Source organism: Dendrobates tinctorius, unplaced genomic scaffold (genome assembly GCF_039654945.1).
Source record: "Dendrobates tinctorius isolate UK_male_01 unplaced genomic scaffold, ASM3965494v1 ptg000028l, whole genome shotgun sequence".
NCBI classification, from domain to species: domain Eukaryota; kingdom Metazoa; phylum Chordata; class Amphibia; order Anura; family Dendrobatidae; genus Dendrobates; species Dendrobates tinctorius.
Genome location: NW_027361696.1, coordinates 72,259,356 through 72,282,516, shown reverse-complemented (window position 1 = coordinate 72,282,516; position 23,161 = coordinate 72,259,356). Strand labels below are relative to the sequence as shown.

The window sequence follows — 23,161 nt, the reverse complement described above, 5'->3', positions numbered from 1 at the left end:
ACCCGTTACAACCAAGGTAGGCAGAAGAGCATCTCTGAATGCACAGTGCGTCGAACTTTGAGGCAGATGGGCTACAGCAGCAGAAGACCACACTGGGTACCACTCCTCTCAGCTAAGAACAGGAAACTGAGGCTACAATTTGCACAAGCTCATCGAAATTGGACAGTAGAAGATTGGAAAAACGTTGCCTGGTCTGATGAGTCTCGATTTCTGCTGCGACATTCGGATGGTAGGGTCAGAATTTGGCGTAAACAACATGAAAGCATGGATCCATCCTGCCTTGTATCAACGGTTCAGGCTGGTGGTGGTGGTGTCATGGTGTGGGGAATTTTTTCTGGGCACTATTTGGGCCCCTTGGTACCAATTGAGCATCGTTGCAACGCCACAGCCTACCTGAGTATTGTTGCTGACCATGTCCATCCCTTTATGACCACAATGTACCCAACATCTGATGGCTACTTTCAGCAGGATAATGCGCCATGTCATAAAGCTCGAATCATCTCAGATTGGTTTCTTGAACATGACAATGAGTTTACTGTACTCAAATGGCCTCCTCAGTCACCAGATCTCAATCCAATAGAGCATCTTTGGGATGTGGTGGAACGGGAGATTCGCATCAGGGATGTGTAGCCGACAAATCTGCGCCAACTGTGTGATGCCATCATGTCAATATGGTCCAAAATCTCTGAGGAATGCTTCCAGCACCTTGTTGAATCTCTGCCACGAAGAATTGAGGCAGTTCTGAAGGCAAAAGGGGGTCCAACCCCTTACTAGCATGGTGTACCTAATAAAGTGGCCAGTGAGTGTATATATATGTATGTATTAGCTTGATGATGCTGGATGAAGACCTAATGGCTTTTTTAATAATAATTTTTAATAATGTGACAGAAAAAAAAACAGAAAGTACAAATTATTTTGGCGGACAGGGGGAGGACACTGACAGCTTGGGGTCCCTGTGCAAGAAATGTGTCCGGGCCCCCCTCCTTTTATGGCGTCAAAGCTACGTGTGTGTGTATATATATATATATATATATATATATATAGATAGATAGATTATTGATATTATATAGCCACACACACACATACAGGTATATATTACATAGTCTCCTTTATTATGTATATTGCTGTCCCATACACAGTGCCTTCTCTTGTTATGTACAGTTCCGTCCCTTACATATTGGATTATATAGAGCCCTGTTTTTTATTACATACCGTCCTGTCTTGTTAGCTGTATAATGCAATGATGGCTGATGGAGCATGGGAAAGCTTCCTTTCTAATGGAGGAGCTGATGGACTGGTCGTCTGGTCACCGGCTCCTCGATCAGCAGTCATTTTATATCTAACAAGAGAGGGGACCATGTAATAAAAGAGGGCGCTGTGAATAACAAAAATAACAAAAATACACTATGTAAGAGACAGCACTATACATAACAGCAGAGGAAGCTATATAATAAGGGACGGCACCATATATAACTAGAGAGGATGGTAGGTAATAAGGGGCGGTGTTATACATAATAAAAGAGGAAACTATGTAACTAAGGATGGTGTTATACAGAATTAGTGAGTACACTATATACTAAGGGACTGTGTTAGACATAATAAACGATAATGTCTTCCTCCACCTCCCCCTGTTCCTAAGGCCATTATAAGTCCCCCTTCCTCCCATCCCAATCCCCCACACCCCTCATTGTCCTCCTCCCCTCGCATCCCATTATTGTCCTCTCCCCCACCTCCATCATTTTCTTCTCCACCACTATCTTTGCTTTCTCCCCCACCACTCCCATCATTGCCCATTCCACCACCTCCATCATTTCCTCCTCCTCCACCACCCCCATTTATTGCCCTTTCCACCACCACCATCATTGCATTCTCACCCACCACCCCATCATTGCCCTCTCGACCATCACCCCATCATTGTCTTCTCCCCATCACTGCCTTCTCCATCACCCCATCACTGTGCCTTCTCCCCATCACTCTCATCATTGCCTGCTCCATCACCCCATCACTCCCATCATTGTCTGCTCCATCACCCCATCATTGCCTGCTCCATCACCCCCATCATTGCCTGCTCCATCACCCCATCACTGCCTTCTCCATCACCCCATCACTGCCTGCTCCATCACCCCATCACTCCCATCATTGTCTGCTCCATCACCCCATCACTGCCTGCTCCATCACCCCCATCATTGTCTGCTCCATCACCCCCATCATTGCCTGCTCCATCACCCCCATCACTCCCCTCATTGCCTGCTCCATCACCCCATCATTGCCTGCTCCATCACCCCCATCATTGCCTGCTCCATCACCCTATCACTGCCTTCTCCATCACCCCATCACTGCCTTCTCCATCACCCCATCACTGCCTGCTCCATCACCCCATCACTCCCATCATTGTCTGCTCCATCACCCCATCACTGCCTGCTCCATCACTCCCATAATTGTCTGCTCCATCACCCCATCATTGCCTGCTCCATCACCCCCATCACTCCCCTCATTGCCTGCTCCATCACCCCATCATTGCCTGCTCCATCACCCCATCATTGCCTGCTCCATCACCCTATCACTGCCTTCTCCATCACCCCATCACTGCCTGCTCCATCACCCCATCACTCCCCTCATTGCCTGCTCCATCACCCCATCATTGCCTGCTCCATCACCCCCATCATTGCCTGCTCCATCACCCCATCACTCCCCTCATTGCCTGCTTTATCACCCCATCATTGCCTGCTCCATCACCCTATCACTGCCTTCTCCATCACCCCATCACTGCCTGCTCCATCACCCCCATCACTACCCTCATTGCCTGCTCCATCACCCCATCACTGCCTGCTCCATCACCCCCATCATTGTCTGCTCCATCACCCTATAATTGCCTGCTCCATCACCCCATCATTGTCTGCTCCATCACTCCCCTCATTGCCTGCTCCATCACCCCATCATTGCCTGCTCCATCACCCCATCATTGCCTGCTCCATCACCCCATCATTGCCTGCTCCATCACCCCCATCATTGCCTGCTCCATCACTGCCTGCTCCATCACCCCATCATTGCCTGCTCCATCACCCCATCATTGCCTGCTCCATCACCCCATCATTGTCTGCTCCATCACCCCATCATTGCCTTCTAGACCATCACTCCCATCATTGCCTGCTCCATCATACACACAGACACACACACACACAGACATACATACATACATACACACAAGACACCACCTCTCTCCTCTCACCTGTCCGCAGCATCGCCCGCGCTTCCTCCCTCACACAGCAGCGGCCGCTGAATGATGACGTCATTCAGCGGCGCTCCTCTGTGTGAAACAGGAAGCGCGGCCTCCGGGCAGGAAGCAGGACGGACCCTTGCCGCTCCGCTCCTGCTATTCACTCTTGCAGGCAGCGGAGCTGCCGTGATCGCATCGCTCCCTGCCCGCCGCTGCACTGCACTGCAGGGTGGAATTGCTGCTGCCGCGCCGCCCCCACACACATGCCGCCTGGGGCGGGCCGCCCCCCCCACGCTACGCCAGTGCCTTGCCGTGTCCCCCAGCACCCTGCTCCGGTCTCTCAACTCCCTGTCCGAGTAACATGTCAGTTTTGGGGCAAATTGTGGATTACGTTCAACTGTTGACCGAATACTAGGAGAAACTTGGGAAATAGCATTCAGGTTTTTTTTTGCATACAAGAGAATTGGATGACATACTGATGGCAAAAATGGACAAGGACCAAAAAAAAAGATGAAAATCGGAAGCAGCGCAAATTAGGTTACTTGGCTTTGTGCAGATGAGAAAAAAAAATTGACATGTGAATACGACCTAAAAATAAGTCGTCCGCTGCAACTGAGGGTCTGTTATTAACTACTTCAGTAAATCTAATTGTAAACTGTTGTTTGTTTTTCAGCTGCAGGCGTACATCCCAGGTAAGAGTCATTCTCCTCATTGTACAGTGTGTGGTGCGCATGCGCCATCTCAGCTCCATCCTACAGGGGAATCTCATAGGTGGAGGGTCCGGCGGACGGACACCCAGCAATCAGCAGCTTATTCCCTATACTGTGGAGAGGGGAGAACTAAGTCCTAGTTTAACCCTTACCTAATATATATATTGATGTGTTTTCCTTGTACGACAGGCCTGGGATCCGTAGACTACTGAAATTAAATCAGAAAAAGAGAAGAGAGAATAAGGAGATCACTGCGTAAGTGAAAAAATGTAACAATCTAATATAAGCAAACCTTATGGATTATATAATGATATACAGTAGATGTTTCCTTATCTCTGATGACTGATTATTTTATTCTGGTGCTTATGTTACACTGTAAATCCTGTCTACACACAACAGTGAACAGGACTGAGCAGCCTGCAGTGTATTAGAATGTATGGAGGCTGCAGAAGACAATACATGAAATTAGTAACGTGTGGAATAATCATCTATTGTAAATTTAATTAAGAGAAATAATATGGACAAGATAGGCAATCTGATCTTTCTCTGCCAACAATCTTCTAGCTCTCTAGATCAGGGTTCCCCAACTCCAGTCCTCAAGGCCCACCAACAGGTCATGTTTTCAGGATTTCCTTTGAATTGCACAGGTGAAGCAATTATCACCTGAGCAATACTCAGGAAATCCTGAAAACATGATCTGTTGGTGGGCCTTGAGGACTGGAGTTGGGGAACCCTGCTCTAGATAGCCCCATACAGAATCGTCTTCTATTGGCAGCTGCTGGCAGACAGAATTTGAGGATTTCAAGGGAATCAATCACCAGGTTTTTGCTATCGCATCTAAAAGCAACAATTCTAATGATGTGTTGCTTACTGAACTGTTTGTTGCAGTTTTGATAAAGTCACTGTTGCATCTGCTGCAGATTTAGCAGTTCTCTGAATGCTGAGCCCTTTATAACGCCGCCTACACCCCTGATTGGCAGCTTTCTGTGTACACGGTGCATGAGCAAAACACTGCCAATCAGGGGTGTGTGCAGAGTTACTCAGAGCTCATGAATATGGAGGACTTTAGACAATCTCCTGCTGATAAAAGTTATTTTATAATAAAAAAAACCTACAGCAAATAGCCCAACAAGGCACACATACCTGGAAGCAAGGTTTCCATCCCTACATTATGCTGCTCCCAGATAAGGTGGCAAAAACCTGGTGACAATTTCTCTTTCAAGAGAATCTGTCACCACATTTTTGCAATGTAATCTGAATACAGCATGATGTAGGGACATAGACCTTGATTCCTGCATTCTGTCACTTACTGGACAGTTTGATACAGCTTTAATAAAATCACTATTTTCTCTGCTATAGATCTAATTGCTGAACTCTGTATTACCCCACCCACAGCAGTGATTGACAGCTTTCAGGGTAAAGATGCCAATCAGTGGTGGTGGCGGGATACACAGAGTTCATGAATATGGAGGACTGCATGGCAGAAGGTTTTCTTGTCCTCTAATGATAATCTCCTGCTCACAAAAGAGCAAGCAGCCCAGTAAGTGACACAGTCAAGAATTTAGGGTCTGTATATCATGCTGCTCTCAGATTTCGTGTAAAAACCTGGTGACAGATTCCCTTTAATCCCTTTACCACCTTGGGTTTTTCCATTGTTGTTTTTCGCTCCCCTTCTTCCCAGTGCCATAACTTTTTTTTATTTTTAATATGGCCATGTGAGGGCTTGTTTTTTGCGTTACCACATCGTGTACTGGAAAATGGGGAAAAAAATTCCAACTGCAGTGAAATTGAAAAAAAAAAGTGCAATTCCACAACTCCACATCACTGGCTTTTAGAGGCACATCAGATCTGATCTGATCAGATCAGCTGTCAAGTGCTGGAAAAGGTGCGTGCTCGCACCACAGAGAGGGAGGTGACCTATGACGTACCTATACGTCATAGGTTGTTGTAAATGGGGATAAATCAGATTTGTGTATTGTAATATAATAAATAATGAATGAGTCATGATAGAAGGCCTCATGTATGAAAACTGTTTTCTGTTACAGATCTGATGAAAAAGAAACAGAGATATGGCTTTACCGGCGCCCAGCCATCACGTATGTATATTATATCAGAGAATAAAGTATTATATGTAAATTAGGATGCAAGTGCACCGAGGGTGGAGCGATTTCGGCCTAGTGCATATAATCTCCGCACTATTTCCTGCCTAGTACATACAAGTGCATCTCAAAAAATTAGAATATCATCAAAAAGTTAATTTATTTCAGTTCTTCTATCCAAAAAGTGAAACTCATATATTATATAAAGTCATTACAGAGTGATCTATTTCAGGTGTTTATTTCTGTTAATGTTGATGATTATGGCTTACAGCCAATGAAAACCCAAAAGTCATTATCTCAGTAAATTAGAATACTTTATAACAGCAGCTTGAAAAAATGATCATAAAATCTGAAATGTTGGCCTACTGAAATACATATTCAGTAAATGCACTGAATACTTGGTCGGGCTCCTTTTGCATCAATCTCCTCATCATTGCGGCGTGGCATGGAGGCGATCAGCCTGTGGCACTGCTGAGGTGTTATGGAAGCCCAGGTTGCTTTGATAGCAGCCTTCAGCTCGTCTGCATTGTTGTGTCTGGTGTCTCTCATCTTCCTCTTGACAATACCATATAGATTCTCGTTGGGGTTACGGTCAGGCGAGTTTGCTGGCCAATCAAGCACAGTGATATTGTTGTTTTTAAACCAGGTATTGGTACTTTGGCAGTGTGGACGGGCGACAAGTCCTACTGGAGAATGAAATTTCCATCTCCAAAAAGATTGTCGGCAGAGGCATGAAGTGCAAAATTTTGCATTTCCATGCTGTCGCCGCACACATCAAATCGCCGCATGCGGACGCATCCGCATACAACGCATGTCCCTGCATACCCAATGTTAAAGATAGGTATGTAGGGAAACACTGGACGCATGCGGCAGTAGGCGGAGCTTCACGGACTAAGGAAAGAGGAAGTAGGCCGCCATCCACAGCCCTCCTCAACACAAGTGTGACACTAGCCTTGCTGAGTTGCTTGCAGCAGTTTTGATAAAATCAGTTTTATCTGATGTAGATCTAGCAGTTCTCAGAATCCTGAGCCCTATTTACCCCGCCCACATCACTGATTGGCTGCTTTCTGTGTACACGGTGCATGGGCAAAAGACTGCCAGTCAAGAGTGTGTGCAGAGTTATCAGTATGGAGGACTACATGACAGCAGGTTTACTAGTCCATTATTGATAATCTACTGCTGAAAAAACAGCAAGCAGTAAGTGACCCATCCCTGGATTTAGGGTCTCTATAAAACACTGCTCTCAGATTAGGTGTCGAAAACCTGGTGACAGATTCCCTTTAAGTCAAATGTATGTACTGTAATATAGCGTATAATGACTAAGACATGATATGTGGCCTCATGTATGAGAACTGGTTCTGTTACAGACCTGAGGAAAAAGGATCAGGGAGAAAGAGATGGCTTCCCCGATGCCAATCCATAAGTTATGTATATATCAGGGAATATAGTATTACATGTAAATGAGGATGCAAGTGCACCAAGGGTGGGATGATTTCAGCCTAGTGCATATATTCTCCGCACTATTCCCTGCCTAATACATATATTCTCTGCACTATTCCCTGCCTAGTACATATATTCTCGGCACTATTCCCTGCCTAGTACATATATTCTCTGCACTATTCCCTGCCTAGTGCATATATTCTCCGCACTATTCCCTGCCTAGTACATATATTCTCAGCACTATTCCCTGCCTAGTACACATATTCTCGGCACTATTCCCTGCCTAGTACATATATTCTCTGCACTATTCCCTGCCTAGGCATATATTCTCCGCACTATTCCCTGCCTAGTATATATATTCTCTGCACTATTCCCTGCCTAGTGCATATATTCTCTGCACTATTCCCTGCCTAGTACATATATTCTCCGCACTATTCCCTGCCTAGTGCATATATTCTCCGCACTATTCCCTGCCTAGTATATATATTCTCTGAACTATTCCCTGCCTAGTGCATATATTCTCGGCACTATTCCCTGCCTAGTGCATATATTCTCTGCACTATTCCCTGCCTAGTACATATATTCTCCGCACTATTCCCTTCCTAGTGCATATATTCTCTGCACTATTCCCTGCCTAGTACATATATTCTCCGCACTATTCCCTGCCTAGTACATATATTCTCGGCACTATTCCTTGCCTAGTAAATATATTCTCTGCACTATTCCCTGCCTAGTGCATATATTCTCCGCACTATTCCCTGCCTAGTGCATATATTCTCTGCACTATTCCCTGCCTAGTGCATATATTCTCTGCACTATTCCCTGCCTAGTGCATATATTCTCTGCACTATTCCCTGCCTAGTGCATATATTCTCTGCACTATTCCCTGCCTAGTACATATATTCTCCGCACTATTCCCTGCCTAGTGCATATATTCTCCGCACTATACCCTGCCTAGTATATATATTCTCTGAACTATTCCCTGCCTAGTGCATATATTCTCTGCACTATTCCCTGCCTAGTGCATATATTCTCTGCACTATTCCCTGCCTAGTACATATATTCTCCGCACTATTCCCTGCCTAGTGCATATATTCTCCGCACTATTCCCTGCCTAGTGCATATATTCTCCGCACTATTCCCTGCCTAGTGCATATATTCTCCGCACTATTTCCTGCCTAGTATATATATTCTATGCACTATTCCCTGCCTAGTGCATTTATTCTCCGCACTATTTCCTGCCTAGTGCATATATTCTCTGCACTATTCCCTGCCTAGTATATATATTCTCTGCACTATTCCCTGCCTAGTATATATATTCTCTGCACTATTCCCTGTCTAGTACATATATTCTCCGCACTATTCCCTGCCTAGTACATATATTCTCTGCACTATTCCCTGCCTAGTGCATATATTCTCTGCACTATTCCCTGCCTAGTACATATATTCTCCGCACTATTCCCTGCCTAGTGCATATATTCTCCGCACTATTCCCTGCCTAGTGCATATATTCTCCGCACTATTCCCTGCCTAGTATATATATTCTATGCACTATTCCCTGCCTAGTGCATTTATTCTCCGCACTATTTCCTGCCTAGTGCATATATTCTCTGCACTATTCCCTGCCTAGTATATATATTCTCTGCACTATTCCCTGCCTAGTATATATATTCTCTGCACTATTCCCTGTCTAGTACATATATTCTCCGCACTATTCCCTGCCTAGTGCATATATTCTCTGCACTATTCCCTGCCTAGTGCATATATTCTCCGCACTATTCCCTGCCTAGTGCATATATTCTCTGCACTATTCCCTGCCTAGTACATATATTCTCTGCACTATTCCCTGCCTAGTACATATATTCTCTGCACTATTCCCTGCCTAGTGCATATATTCTCTGCACTATTCCCTGCCTAGTGCATATATTCTCTGCACTATTCCCTGCCTAGTGCATATATTCTCCGCACTATTCCCTGCCTAGTGCATATATTCTCCGCACTATTCCCTGCCTAGTGCATATATTCTCTGCACTACTGCCTGCCTAGTGCATATATTCTCCGCACTATTCCCTGCCTAGTGCATATATTCTCCGCACTATTCCCTGCCTAGTGCATATATTCTCTGCACTATTCCCTGCCTAGTACATATATTCTCTGCACTATTCCCTGCCTAGTATATATATTCTCCGCACTATTCTCTGCCTAGTACATATATTCTCTGCACTATTCCCTGCCTAGTACATATATTCTCTGCACTATTCCCTGCCTAGTGCATATATTCTCTGCACTATTCCCTGCCTAGTGCATATATTCTCTGCACTATTCCCTGCCTAGTACATATATTCTCCGCACTATTCCCTGCCTAGTGCATATATTCTCTGCACTATTCCCTGCCTAGTGCATATATTCTCCGCACTATTCCCTGCCTACTGCAAATATTCTCCGCACTATTCCCTGCCTAGTGCATATATTCTCTGCACTATTCCCTGCCTAGTGCATATATTCTCCGCACTATTTCCTGCCTAGTGCATATATTCTCCTCACTATTCCCTGCCTAGTGCATATATTCTCCGCACTATTTCCTGCCTAGTGCATATATTCTCCGCACTATTCCCTGCCTAGTGCATATATTCTCCGCACTATTCCCTGCCTAGTGCATATATTCTCTGCACTATTCCCTGCCTAGTGCATATATTCTCCTCACTATTCCCTGCCTAGTGCATACAGTGGGGCAAAAAAGTATTTAGTCAGTCAGCAATAGTGCAAGTTCCACCACTTAAAAAGATGAGAGGCGTCTGTAATTTACATCATAGGTAGACCTCAACTATGGGAGACAAACTGAGAAAAAAAAATCCAGAAAATCACATTGTCTGTTTTTTTTTCATTTTATTTGCATATTATGGTGGAAAATAAGTATTTGGTCAGAAACAAGCAATCATGATTTCTGGCTCTCACAGACCTGTAACTTCTTCTTTAAGAGTCTCCTCTTTCCTCCACTCATTACCTGTAGTAATGGCACCTGTTTAAACTTGTTATCAGTATAAAAAGACACCTGTGCACACCCTCAAACAGTCTGACTCCAAACTCCACTATGGTGAAGACCAAAGAGCTGTCAAAGGACACCAGAAACAAAATTGTAGCCCTGCACCAGGCTGGGAAGACTGAATCTGCAATAGCCAACCAGCTTGGAGTGAAGAAATCAACTGTGGGAGCAATAATTAGAAAATGGAAGACATACAAGACCACTGATAATCTCCCTCGATCTGGTGCTCCACGCAAAATCCCACCCCGTGGGGTCAGAATGATCACAAGAACGGTGAGCAAAAATCCCAGAACCACGCGGGGGGACCTAGTGAATGAACTGCAGAGAGCTGGGACCAATGTAACAAGGCCTACCATAAGTAACACACTACGCCACCATGGACTCAGATCCTGCTGTGCCAGACGTGTCCCACTGCTTAAGCCTGTACATGTCCGGGCCCGTCTGAAGTTTGCTAGAGAGCATTTGGATGATAAAGAGGAGTTTTGGGAGAATGTCCTATGGTCTGATGAAACCAAACTGGAACTGTTTGGTAGAAACACAACTTGTCGTGTTTGGAGGAAAAAGAATACTGAGTTGCATCCATCAAACACCATACCTACTGTAAAGCATGGTGGTGGAAATAATCATGCTTTGGGGCTGTTTCTCTGCAAAGGGGCCAGGACGACTGATCCGGGTACATGAAAGAATGAATGGGGCCATGTATCATGAGATTTTGAGTGCAAACCTCCTTCCATCAGCAAGGGCATTGAATATGAAACGTGGCTGGGTCTTTCAACATGACAATGATCCAAAGCACACCGCCAGGGCAACGAAGGAGTGGCTTCGTAAGAAGCATTTCAAGGTCCTGGAGTGGCCTAGCCAGTCTCCAGATCTCAACCCTATAGAAAACCTTTGGAGGGAGTTGAAAGTACGTGTTGCCAAGCGAAAAGCCAAAAACATCACTGCTCTAGAGGAGATCTGCATGGAGGAATGGGCCAACATACCAACAACAGTGTGTGGCAACCTTGTGAAGACTTACAGAAAACGTTTGACCTCCGTCATTGCCAACAAAGGATATATCACAAAGTATTGAGATGAAATTTTGTTTCTGACCAAATACTTATTTTCCACCATAATATGCAAATAAAATGAAAAAAAAACAGACAATGTGATTTTCTGGATTTTTTTTTCTCAGTTTGTCTCCCATAGTTGAGGTCTACCTATGATGTAAATTACAGACGCCTCTCATCTTTTTAAGTGGTGGAACTTGCACTATTGCTGACTGACTAAATACTTTTTTGCCCCACTGTATATTCTCCGCACTATTCCCTGCCTAGTGCATATATTCTCTGCACTATTTCTTGCCTAGTGCATATATTCTCTGCACTATTCCCTGCCTAGTGCATATATTCTCCTCACTATTCCCTGCCTAGTGCATATATTCTCCGCACTATTCCCTGCACTACTCCCTGCCTAGTGCATATATTCTCTGCACTACTCCCTGCCTAGTGCATATATTCTCTGCACTATTTCCTGCCTAGTGCATATATTCTCCTCACTATTCCCTGCCTAGTGCATATATTCTCCGCACTATTCCCTGCCTAGTGCATATATTCTCCGCACTATTCCCTGCCTAGTGCATATATTCTCTGCACTATTCCCTGCCTAGTGCATATATTCTCCTCACTATTCCCTGCCTAGTGCACATATTCTCTGCACTATTTCCTGCCTAGTGCATATATTCTCTGCACTATTCCCTGCCTAGTGCATATATTCTCCTCACTATTCCCTGCCTAGTGCATATATTCTCCGCACTATTCCCTGCCTAGTGCATATATTCTCTGCACTATTCCCTGCCTAGTGCATATATTCTCTGCACTACTCCCTGCCTTGTGCATATATTTTCTGCACTATTTCCTGCCTAGTGCATATATTCTCTGCACTATTCCCTGCCTAGTGCATATATTCTACTCACTATTCCCTGCCTAGTGCATATATTCTCTGCACTATTCCCTGCCTAGTGCATATATTCTCTGCACTATTCCCTGCCTAGTGCATATATTCTCTGCACTAATCCCTGCCTAGTGCATATATTCTCTGCACTATTTCCTGCCTAGTGCATATATTCTCTGCACTATTCCCTGCCTAGTGCATATATTCTCTGCACTATTACCTGCCTAGTGCATATACAGTCATATGTAAAAGTTTGGGCACCCCTATTAATGTTAACCTTTTTTCTTTATAACAATTTTGGTTTTTGCAACAGCTATTTCAGTTTCATATATCTAATAACTGATGGACTCAGTTATATTTCTGGATTCAAATGAGGTTTATTGTACTAACAGAAAATGTGCAATCTGCATTTAAACAAAATTTGACCGGTGCAAAAGTATGGGCACCCTTATCGTTTTCTTGATTTGAACACTCCTAACTACTTTTTACTGACTTCCTGAAGCACTAAATTGGTTTTGTAACCTCATTGAGCTTTGAACTTCATAGCCAGGTGTATCAAATCATGAGAAAAGGTATTTAAAGTGGCCACTTGCAAGTAGTTCTCCTATTTGATTCTCCTATGAAGAGTGGCATCATGGGCTCCTCAAAACAACTCTCAAATGATCTGAAAACAAAGATTATTCAACATAGCTTTTCAGGGGAAGGATACAAAAAGTTGTCTCAGAGATTTAACCTGTCAGTTTCCACTGTGAGGAACATAGTAAGGAAATGGAAGAACACAGGTACAGTTCTTGTTAAGCCCAGAAGTGGCAGGCCAAGAAAAATATCAGAAAGGCAGAGAAGAATGGTGAAAACAGTCAAGGACAATCCACAGACCACCTCCAAAGACCAGCAGCATCATCTTGCTGCAGATGGTGTCACTGTGCATCGGTCAACAATACAGCGCATGCATAACGCCTTTTTGTATGACCAAACAATTCAATCTTTGTTTCATCAGTCCACAGGACCTTCTTCCAAAATGTAACTGGCTTGTCCAAATTTGCTTTTGCATACCTCAGGCGACTCTGTTTGTGGCGTGCTTGCAGAAATGGCTTCTTTCGCATCACTCTCCCATACAGCTTCTCCTTGTGCAAAGTGCGCTGTATTGTTGACCGATGCACAGTGACACCATCTGCAGCAAGATGATGCTGCAGGTCTTTGGAGGTGGTCTGTGGATTGTCCTTGACTGTTCTCACCATTCTTCTTCTCTGCCTTTCTGATATTTTTCTTGGCCTGCCACTTCTGGGCTTAACAAGAACTGTACCTGTGTTCTTCCATTTCCTTACTATGTTCCTCACAGTGGAAACTGACAGGTTAAATCTCTGAGACAACTTTTTGTATCCTTCCCCTGAAAAGCTATGTTGAATAATCTTTGTTTTCAGATCATTTGAGAGTTGTTTTGAGGAGCCCATGATGCCACTCTTCATAGGAGAATCAAATAGGAGAACTACTTGCAAGTGGCCACTTACCTTTTCTCATGATTTGATACACCTGGCTATGAAGTTCAAAGCCCAATGAGGTTACAAAACCAATTTAGTGCTTCAGGAAGTCAGTAAAAAGTAGTTAGGAGTGTTCAAATCAAGAAAATGATAAGGGTGCCCATACTTTTGCACCGGTCAAATTTTGTTTAAATGCAGATTGCACATTTTCTGTTAGTACAATAAACCTCATTTGAATCCAGAAATATAACTGAGTCCATCAGTTATTAGATATATGAAACTGAAATACCTGTTGCAAAAACCAAAATTGTTATAAAGAAAAAAGGTTAACATTAATAGGGGTGCCCAAACTTTTACATATGACTGTATTCTCTGCACTATTCCCTGCCTAGTGCATATATTCTCCTCACTATTCCCTGCCTAGTGCATATATTCTCCGCACTATTCCCTGCCTAGTGCATATATTCTCCGCACTATTCCCTGCCTAGTGCATATATTCTCCGCACTATTCCCTGCCTAGTGCATATATTCTCCGCACTATTCCCTGCCTAGTGCATATATTCTCCGCACTATTCCCTGCCTAGTGCATATATTCTCCGCACTATTCCCTGCCTAGTGCATATATTCTCCGCACTATTCCCTGCCTAGTGCTGCCATCATGCACTTTTAGATCTAAGATAATTCTTTGCTAAAAGCATTTTCCCAATTCAGAAACTAACGGTGACTTACGATCTCTAAGATATGCCAATATTTTCAGTTCGGTGACAGTCTAAAATAATGCTGACTCTACAGCCAGGATGGACAATTAATTTTCCCAATGGGCCACATGAAAGACCGTGACTGTTGGGAACGGCCGGTTCAATAGGCCAAAATTAATTCTGCTCAATATTAATATCGAGATTTTATAATTATTATATTATTGATAATTTTATTAATAGTAAGTGTATCAGAATTGTATATTGAGCAGAATTAAGCATGCTGACATCCCCCTATATATCGTTTGAACCCGAGCACAGCCCCTTCTATATATCGTATGGGCCCCTCAACAGCCCCTTAAATGCGGAATGAGCCCCAAACAGCCTCCACGATATGCGGAATGAGCCCCACACAGCCTCCCCTTATACTGCACGAGCCCCACACAGCCTCCACCATATGTGGAATGAGCCCCACACAGTCTCCCTATATACTACATGAGCCCCACACAGCCTCCCCATGTGCAGCATGTCGCCCCATATGCAACACCATGTGCAGCATGTCACTCGCATATGCAGCACCTTGTCACCCCTCATGTGCAGCACCATGTCATCCCCCCATGTGCACAATGTCACCCCCTCATGTGCAGCACCATGTGACCCCCATGTGCAGCACCATGTCACCTCCCATGTGCAGCACCATGTGCGGCACCAGGTCATCCCCCATGTGCAGCACCATGTCACCCCCTCATGTGCAGCACCATGTCACCCCCATGTGCAGCACCATGTCACCTCCCATGTGCAGCACCATGTTGTCACCCCATGTGTGCAGCACCATGTTGTCACCCCAAGTGTGTAGCACCATGTTGTCACCCCTTGTGGGCAGCACCATGTTGTCACACCTTGTGTGCAGCACCATGTTGTCACCCCTTGTGGGCAGCACCATGATGTCACCCCATGTGTGCAGCACCATGTTGTCACCCTATGTGTACAGCACCATGTTGTCACCCATATAGCCTCCCTATGCCCGCCCAAATAGCCCATACACATAAGGAAAAAAAAACCACTACATACTCACCTCGTCCCATTCCCTGGCACTGTGCTTCTCTCCCTCACTCCCTGCCTCCGGTGCGCGGACTCTCCGGAGGAAACAGCTGACACCATGACGTCATTTCATTTCGTCAGCTGTTTCACATGCTGATTGGTGGAGGAAGTGGCCAAAGGCGCCTCCTCCCTAAAGGAGTCAGCAGCGCCGCACAGAGCCACGGTGCACATGGAAACAGTGAGCGGCCAGGCTGGCATCGTGAGGCTGTGGACCTCTGATTTCCAATCCCACGGCTGTCTCGGTCTGCGGGTCAGACTGAGACAGCCAGAGGGCCGGAGGTGGCCCATGGGCCTCACTTTGCCCAGGTCTGCTCTACTGCATACCACAAATCCCACCAAAAAACAAGTAAGGTGAATAATAACACAACACAGGATGAAATTAGATTTATTCCCCTGGCACGATTCAGCTTGCAGTCGTAGGGTTTGGGCCGGCACTGCTCCAGTCACCGCTCAGTACATATTCAACAGTGGCTGTAACCACACCCCGCCACTGACTGACAGCCGGATCTGCACTGATGCACTCCTGAGCAAGCTGTCAGTGAGTGATGGGGCGTGGTTACAGTGCTGTGATTGGTGACTGTAATTGACTGAAAGGTGGCAGCTCCCATGAGAATTAAAATTCATTTTCACCCGGATGCTGCACTTTCAGTATTGCGACCAAGCACCTTCATAACCCTATTAAGCTGCAGATTAACCCTAAATATGCAGGTAAATAATGTTTTAGGACCTGACGATTCTTATTAACTTGTTATTTTTCTCTTTTTCACATAAAAGTGAATGGTGAGTTCAGGACACAAGGGGAAGTAGAAATGTCTCATAAGTCTAAAATGAAGCATATTTCTCTGATAGGATGATAATTTTTATTACAAAGCTTCTTTTCTTATATTTGCTCGTACTATTGAGTTTGTGACCATTTTAACATAAATTGATGTATCTTCCTTGTGCAATAGTGAGGACACCCCAGAGAAAACAGAATTAAAGAACGAAATAGAAGATAAAAAGAAGAGAATCCTGGCTCTGTAAGTGCAGAGAATTACTGATCTAGTATAAGTGAACCTTATAGATTACAGAATGATATAGAAGTTTCCTTATCTCCGATGTGTGATTCTCTGTATTCAGGGACAGAAGATATACATCCTGTCTGCACATGATATACAGTATATCTATTACACACATAGCTGCCATTTACTGGGTGCCGCTCATGTAGCAGATTTTATTTACAAGATGGCAATGGGACACAAACATTAGATAAATTGTTATTTGACTTGTAAGAAAAAAAGAAAAATGTGCCAATATATTACTATGGCTTCCATAGAAATATATCAGATATACAGTATATTTTGAATGTCATCTGCCAGGAGCCACGGACTTTTCAATCCTAAATTTCAGTCCAGCAAAAGCAAATATAATCCCATAAGAGTTCATATTTATTCCATTATTGACAAAATATGGTATAAAAATACAGGAGATAATGGGTTATTCCAGTAGATGAAAAAAAAACATTTTTGCATTTTGGTTTTATTGCAAATTTTGCACCATTTAGCTTTTACAGGCGCTTTGTTTCCCTGCACATTGATGTGATCTATTGGCATAAATTGGCTGAGAGGAGCTAAAAAAGGAGAACAAAAAAAATAGTTACAAACTCTCCCATTGGAACATTAGAACATGCTGAGTGACAGATTTTCAGTTAGCTAATTACAGCTATGCTCAAAAGTTTACATACCCCGGAAGAATTTTTGCTTTCTTGGCCTTTTTTCTAAGAATATGAATGATAACACCAAAACTTTTTCTCCACTCATGGTTAGTGGTTGGGTGAAGCCATTTATTGTCAAACTACTGTGTTTTCTCATTTTAAATCACAATGACAACCCAAAACATCCAAATGACCCTCATCAAAAGTTTACATACCCTGGTGATTTTGGCCTGATAGCATTCACAGAAGTTGACACAAATGGGTTTGAATGGCTACTAAAGGTAACATCTTCATTGTGTCTGTGTACATAAAAGCTGAGTGATTTTCTGGAATCCAGACAGACTCTTGCATCTTTCATCCAGCCACTGATGTTTCTGGAATGTGAGTCATGGGGAAAGCAAGAGAATTGACAACGGATCTATGGAAAAAGATAGTTGAACTTTATAAAACGGGAAAGGGATACAAAAAGATATCCAAGGAATTGATAATGCCAGTCAGCAGCGTTCAAACTGTGATTACCAAATGGAAAATCAGGGGCTCTGTAAAAACAAAACCACTGTCAGGTAGACCAACAAAAATTTCATCCACAATTACCAGGAAATTGTTTGGGATGCAAAGAAAAACCCACAAATAACATCAGTTGAAATACTAGACCCTCTGAAAACTAGCCATGTGGCTGTTTCAAGATGCCCAATAAGGAGGTACTTGGAAAAAAAATGGTCTGCATGCTTGAGTTGCCAGAAGAAAGCAATTACTGCTCACATGCTACAAAGTATCTCACCTACAATACATAAAACAGCACAGAGACAAGACTAAAAACTTCTGGAACAAGGTAATTTGGAGTGATGAGGCCAAAATTGAACTTTTTGTCCACAACCATAAACATTACATTCAGAGAGAGGTCAGCAAGACCTATGTTGAAAGAAACACCATTCCTATTGTAAAGCACAGAGGTGGATCACTGATGTTTTGGGGTTGTGTGAGCTACAAAGGCACAGGAAACTTGGTCAAAGTTGAAGGAAAGATGAATGCAGCATGTTATCAGCAAATACTGGAGGCAAATTTGCAATCATCAGCCTGGAAGCTGCGCATGGGACGTACTTGGACATTCTAACATGACAACGATCCAAAACACAAGGCCAAGTCTACCTGTTATTGGCTACAGCAGAACAAAGTGAAGTTCTGGAGTGGCCATCTCAGTCTCCTTACCTCAACATCATTGAGCCAGTCTGGGGAGATCTCAAGCACGCAGTTCATGCTAGACAGCCCAGGAATTCTCAATTGAAGGCTTTTTGCCAAGAAGAGTGGGCAGCTTTACCATCTGAGAAAATAAAGAACTTCATCCACAACTACCACAAAAGACTTCAAGCTGTCATTGATATTAGAGGGGGAAATACACGGTATTAAGAAATGGGATATGTAAACTTTTGATCAGGGTCAATTGCATGTTTTGGGTTGCCATTATGATTTAAAAAGAGAAAACACAGTAGTTTGACAATAAATGGCTCCACCCAACCACTAACCATGAGTGGAGAAAAAGTTTTGGTGTTTTTATAAGGTATCAGGCTGGATTATGCACACTGTTCTATGGTGGAGTGAAATATCCCCCACTGCTGCTCTTAGATGGATCATCCCAGAGAAGGGGGAGTGTCTCAGACTTTCCAATCACACTGTGCTTTGAGAATCCTGGCAATAATACTTGACAGCAGGTCTAGAAATCAGAGTAATAGTGTGAGCAAGATCATAAAAAAAGAGAGCACCAGGTATGTTAGCATTATCCAGGTATTGTGATTATTTTATTGTGAGTTGGAAGGTTGATTTTACCCAATGATGACGGCATGTGGTCACATCAGGAGCATGGAGCCCGCACCATATCACGTAACTACTCGTTACACAGCGGTCATCTGCCTATAACAGCTGCAGCCCGATTAAGCTTCACATGCGGCTGTTTACCTATTTTTACCTCCTTAGCAACACTGTAATTTTTTATTTTTCTCTCCCCTATTTGCAAAAAACACATTTTTTTTTATTTTTTATCAACATAGCCATATCTGGGCATGTGTTTAGCGGTATGAATTGCATTTTTTAATAACATTATTCAATTCATCATGTCATGTACTAGAAAGTGGGAAAAAAGTTCCAAGTGTGCCAAAATAGCAAAAAAAAAAAAAAAAGTTTTTTTAAAGGGTTGGAGGGATAACTTACAGTGTTCAATATATGGTAAAAATGACCTGGCAATTTCATCCTCCATATTCTGCATAGTTTCTTTTTTATTTACGTGGTAAAACAATAAATAAAATCACAATCTTTCAAGATATAAAAAAAATGTCATCTCATGTTAGACCAAAAAGAAGAGTCGAAATGCAAGAATATATTTTTTTTTGCGGTTGCTGCACTGCCCACAAGAAATGCAATAAAAATAGATTGAAATATTGTAAAATGGTGTACATAAAAATAAAAGCTCAGGTCTGCAGTTACGAGTCTCAGAAAATGGTGTTACAAAACATATTATTTTGTTTACAAAGCTTAAGTATTTTAAACCATTAAATTGTAAAAAAAAAAATTCTTAAGTTTGTTATCACCATCCTCTAACTGACCTAAAGAATAATACTGCCGGGCGATTTTTACCAAATAATAAATTGTATTTTTTTCACTATTTTGACACTTTTGGAATTTTTTTACGGTTTTCAGTAGATTATCTGGTAAAATAATTGGCGCCATTTAAAACTACAACTTTATCCGGAAATAAAAATCAAGTCCTCTAATGACTATGTAGACCAAAAGAATAAAAGGATATTGGATAGAAGGGGGTAAAAAAAGAAGGCTCAAAAATTGAAAATTAAAGCTTCAAATAAGTCTGAGATAGACGAATATTAAAAGTAAATACTTTGGACCATGAGGTCTAATAATGCAGCCAGCCTTCTAGGTTTCTTCTGTCCCTATACAGTGAGCACCCTTAGTGGTAGCTTCACGCAGACAAAATTGTATCATTTATGTGATGTGATGTAGGCGGAATGTGTTCACTAATGATCTTCAAATTCCTGATATTTATACATTTACATATGAGATGTTCCATGTACAACAGGATGGACCTCCAAGAAATGGATGAAAAGAACATACAGGAGAATATGAATCAACTGAAAAATTTGTAAGTGCTTTTTATCCCAGGTAGAGATGATATAAAACCTGTACCCCCATACTATATATCTGATTATGGTAATAGTTGTCATCTAGTGTGTGAAAGTCAATTCTCCCTTTATGAGGTTTATTATTATCTAACGGCCTTCTTCTCGATCTTGAGCGATGGTGACTTGATGTATGAACGCTCTGTAGGAAGGTCAATCTTGTGCAAGCCTAGATAGGTCCACCAGGGTCTCCCACTGGGGAGGGCATTCTGAGACACTGTACTGAGTGTGAATGAGCACCTTGGGGCATTATACTGTGGGGCATCATTGTGAGAGGGGGAATACCTTACGACAACATACTGTGTGGGGTGCACCTTTTTTAAGGCATTATAATGTGTGTGGTAATACACCATTGGGCCATCACACTGTATGGACGTACAGTGCCATGCGAAAGTATTCGGCCCCCTAGAACTTTTCAACCTTTTCCCACATATCATGCTTCAAACATAAAGATACCAAATGTAAATTTTTGGTGAAGAATCAACAACAAGTGGGACACAATTGTGAAGTTGAATGAAATTTATTGGTTATTTTAAGTTTTTGTGGAAATTCAAAAACGGAAAAATGCGGCGTGTAATATTATTCGGCCCCTTTAACTTAATACTTTGTTGCGCCACCTTTTGCTGCAATTATAGCTGCAAGTCGCTTGGGGTATGTCTCTATCAGTTTTGTATATTGCATATTCCCATATGTGGGAAAAGGTTGAAAAGTTCCAGGGAGCCAAATACTTTCGCAAGGCACTGTATAGTGTGTATAAGTGTAGACTATATTGTATGTATGTAGTATTTAGGGTTTGTATGTAAACGGTATATAGAGTGCATATGTATATATTCAGTTCATACACACAGTGTATATATATTTATATACATACAGTGTATATATATATATATATATATATATATATATATATATATATATATATATACAGTATATAGTTAAAATTAATTATTAGTATAAGGCTGCATACTCCGGTCTTGAGTGCTGGCGGTATTGTTGTGTATTGAGACGCGAGACTCGTGCGAGTTTCTCACAAGTGTGACCCCGGCCTTACAAAAAGTTTCAGTGTAACATTCAACTAACATATAAGATGATATCTGTTTCATGTTCTATAGGAAGAAAATCCTAGAGCAAACAGAAGAATACACAACAGAGGAGATCGTAGTTATGTAAGTGCAGATATTTACATTTTACTGTAACTAAATATAGATGTGTTCCCATATATGAAATGGAACATAGTGGTGAACATTATTTATTCTCATTCCTTCACGAACCAATATATAAAATTGGCCAAAGAAGGGAAATGGCAGAAGGACAGTGATTAGCGGCAGCGTCACGTGGGTAGCCATTAACGTAATTGCTGCAGTACAGGTTTTATCATGGGAGCAATGGATCTTTTATTATTTTACACCATTTTCTCCATTTGGTCCAATTATACAAATCCTCCTGAAAATGTCCTGGTCTCCACAGTCTTATGTTTGCTTATGAGGTGGTCAGGTTTGGGACAGTCAGTGATCGGGGTCTGTACTTGGACCGCGCTTCACGGACATCTGACCGAGGCATTAATGTGTTCTAATAAATTGTATAACCCAACCCCTTGTCTGCATGGCCGCCACTAGGTAATGGTCAGTGTCAGCTAATCAGCGGGGTCTCCATCTGGATTCGGACGTCCGCTTCGCTGGTATAGGGGGTAGATCCTAACGACTGTATTCTACTCCTGGAAAACCCTTTATCTGTGATGGAGGAAATGGACAGATTCTGCTAAGAAAGTATTTGGGTTGGACTTGACTTGTGACTTGTACATTTACATGAGATCATTTGTTTCATGCACTGTAGAGAGGAGAATACTGGAATCAAAGTGAAGACCACCAAGAGCAGGTAACAGCAGAGACCACTGAGTAGTATACTCGCTACTGGAGATTTCCGGAGCATGCTTGGGTGGTCTCCGAGTATTTGGATGTGCTCGGAGATTTAGTTTCTATCGCACTAGCTGCATGATTTGCGGCTGCTAAACAGCCTGAATACATGTGGGGATTTCCTAACAAACAGGCAATCCCCATATGTATTCAGGCTGTCTAGCAGCCGCAAATCATGCAGCTACGGTGACATGGAAAGTAGACGCATGGCCATATTGGTGCTGTGATACTGACTTAAACAATACGTGTGATGAAGAAATCTGGTTTGTAGATTTTGCATAAGGGTTTGGTGTTTTCTTATAATAGCTTTGTGTAATGGGGCAGGACTGTGGGTAGGGTATTCTTCCGCTCTGCCACGGCCCCTCCATGGCTCCTGCTCACTTCATCGTCCTCCTGGTTTAGATTTTGTGCCAGCGCTGTCCTAGCCATGGGTGGCTCTTTTGCACATTAATGTCCTGGCAGTCTTCAGGAAAATGGCAAGATTTCCTCTCAATAGAAGACGAAAAAAAATTCCAAGTCCGGAGAAATTGCAAACAAAATGCAATTGTGCCTTCGGTTTTTTTACAGCAAAGTTTATGAAGTAAAAAATGACCAAAAGGAGTCTCCTCATTAGTATGATTACGACAATGCCAATCTTGTGCAGTTATTTTAGTCA

General features: G+C 42.8%; 1 long non-coding RNA gene across 1 annotated transcript; it reads left to right on the top strand.

The window, feature by feature from the left end:
* Positions 1-5,976: 5,976 nt before the first annotated feature.
* Positions 5,977-22,469, top strand: LOC141084946 (uncharacterized). Its single transcript, XR_012231177.1, has 5 exons — positions 5,977-6,023; positions 16,666-16,734; positions 20,494-20,556; positions 21,706-21,759; positions 22,427-22,469. It is a non-coding gene; the product is annotated as an uncharacterized lncRNA (long non-coding RNA).
* Positions 22,470-23,161: the final 692 nt, after the last annotated feature.